Source organism: Elephantulus edwardii, unplaced genomic scaffold (genome assembly GCF_000299155.1).
Source record: "Elephantulus edwardii isolate Elephantulus edwardi_28Jun2011 unplaced genomic scaffold, EleEdw1.0 scaffold00097, whole genome shotgun sequence".
Taxonomy (NCBI): domain Eukaryota; kingdom Metazoa; phylum Chordata; class Mammalia; order Macroscelidea; family Macroscelididae; genus Elephantulus; species Elephantulus edwardii.
Window position 1 is genome coordinate 2,694,310 of NW_006399847.1, and position 2,763 is coordinate 2,697,072.

General features: G+C 44.0%; 1 pseudogene; it reads left to right on the forward strand.

Annotated features, from left to right (window-relative positions):
- Positions 1 to 1,610: 1,610 nt before the first annotated feature.
- On the forward strand, positions 1,611 to 1,841 carry LOC102861214 (annotated as a pseudogene).
- Positions 1,842 to 2,763: the final 922 nt, after the last annotated feature.

A 2,763-nucleotide genomic window follows, 5' to 3' on the forward strand; every position in this document is an offset into this window, starting at 1 on the left:
ACTTGGTGTTGAAATGAGTAGCATAAGAGACATGTCTGACCTCATGGAAATTGGTTTCATGCTGTTGATGGGGAGAGTTCCCCATTGTGAAGTTGATAAAGCCAGATGTGGCTGTTCCCATGTGACCTTTGCTCTTTTTACAGCAACCGTGTGGGAATAGAGACACTATGGTGTTAAGGGTTTATTGTTCAAAGTGGCTTCCCTAGCCATAGACTGACTTTGCATGTGGATGGGCTTATAGCATGTCAGCTTATCCACAAGCAGACTGACTAGATTCACCATTAAATTGAGTGGATCCAGCAGCAGAATTTGAGAATCTGACTACTAGCAAAGAGGAAGCAATAGAATATAGTGCGTCCTTTGGGTACAGAGATTTCTGTGCCAGTCAGGTCAAGGCCTATGGGAGCAGCAGCCATAGTAGCCACAACAAAGAACCAGAGACCTGAAGGGAGACAGAGCAGACCTTAGGACTGCTTCTCCATGGAACTAGAACTAGTTTGTCAGACAACTAAGCAGGAGAACCATAACTGTCAGCACTGAGAACTTTGTAACACTAGCTTAACGCCATGAGATTCAATGTTGACATGTCTGTGAGCACATACAGAAAGTTGTCCTGGCTGAGTGATTGTTTTCTGCTACTAATATGAATTATAGCCTTTTAACATCCATAATATTGTTTTGTGTGGTATGTGAACTATTGCAATTGATTTTGGACCCAATAGAGTGGTAAGATTGGAGTTGGGATGAGTAGAAAGAGGAGTGGGAGCATGGGGAACGTGCCCGACCTCATGGTAACTGGTTTTGTGTTGTTGATGGGGACAGTTTGCCATGTGGAGTTGGTAAAGGTCAGATATGGCTGTCCCCATGCAACCCCAATGAGGGGATTTGTCAGTTTTGCCATCCAATAAAGCTTAAAAGGGCCAATCCAAAGCATAGGGAAGACCTCTTGGTCACCAAGAAGAAGAGATGAGAGCAGAATATATTCTTTAAACCTAAGATTCCTGCTCCCTCAACTCAGGAGACTGAGAAAAAGAACTGTAACACCAGATACATTGAGAGACATTTTTACACACAAGAAAGATATGGCAGCAGCAGAACCAGTAGACTGATAAAAGATTGGCAATAGACAGCAGGCAATTGAGAACACTGAGTAACATCAACAGGAGGCTTACTGGCAGAGTAAAATGCTTCCATGCACTTAATGAAGCTACTTAACTATCCCATGGAGCTAGGGCTGAGGGCACCTTACTAGCAGAAGGAGGTGTACCAGATCTAAAAGGGTTTCATAATGTTTGCCTGAGCATGACCAGGCTGAGGAATACCAGAGAGAAAGAGACCTCCCTGTGGCACAGTTGAGAAGAGGCTGTCCTAATCAAAGACCCTATATTTTGAACATTTCTGAGCCTGAGTTTTACTTTCTTAAGATACCGTTACTATGCTTATGGTCTGTGAGTTCTCTGTGATCACTATGAAACATTATCAAGCCTAGCAGAGAAGTCAATGACACACAACAGTAAGCAGAGAAGCAGAGTGTTCTGTAGGAGAAAAAGTTATTATTTGAATTGGTAAAAAGGTTAGAGGGTGGGAAGAGGCGGAGCGCGGCCAGCAAGATGGCGCCATCCGTGATGTTGAGCACCTTCTCTCGGCTGTTGACCCCTGCCCGGCTCCCGAGCAGCCTTTCAGCGAGGTCCAAGTTTTACCTTCATGAACCACGAAATAGCAAACCTAATTGGGTGAAAGTTGGACTGACCTTGGACGCTTCAGCCTTCTTGTGGGGCTATCTAATCAAACAACACAATGAAGATGAATTAGAGTATAAACGAAGAAATGGATTGGAGTAAACTACTGAAAGATAGTTCCATACAGAGATTACATCAGTTCCTCTGGACTCAGTAACCTTGTGATTGTAAATGAGAAAGAAAAGAATTGTATGTGGATATGTTCTTGTTGTTGTTGTTGTTGTTAGGTGCCGTCGAGTTGCCTGCGACTCATAGCGACCCAATGTACAACAGCCCTAAACTCCGCTCTGTCCTGTGCCAATCGCACTGTCTCTGACACTCCCATCCCAATTACCCCAGTCACTGAATCAATCCACCTCATAGAGGGCCTTCCTCTCCTGCGCTGTCCCTCCACCCTCCCAAGCATGATGTCCCTCTCTAAGGACCGGTCTCTCCTCACACCATGTCCAAAGTATGTTAGACGGAGCCTCAGAATCCTTGCCTCCAGGGAGCCACCCGGTTTAACCCTTTCCAGGACAAATCTATTTTTCTAGCAGTTCATGGTATTCTCAATACTCTTCTCCAGCACCACAGCTCAAAGGCATATAGATTGTAATTTTTTGTGTGTTATATTGTTAAATGAACAAATAAAAATACTTCAGAAAAAAAAAAGATTAGAGGGTGGTGGCATGTGTGACCACTTCCTCCCAGGAATCACCTTTGGTTTGTTGATGCAAATAATGATTCTCTCTCATGAACTTACGGGTCAGACCACACCTCACCTATGAAATCTTTACACTCTCGTTCTTGTCCACTTCCGACTGGCCATGAAGCTGATGAGCACAAAAGCAACAATCTTAGGTTGCCAGAGAAAGTAGCCACTTTAGAAAGCAGTCAAGGAGAAGACAGGAGTTAAGAATGAGTCTGTGAGAGGCAACAGAAAAGGAATCTGGGTCCCCACCACCACAAGATTGCATATTAGCCCTGAAGGGCTTATGTTCAGATTGTGGCATAGAAAGAAAGAAATTTCTTTCATGTTTATTTG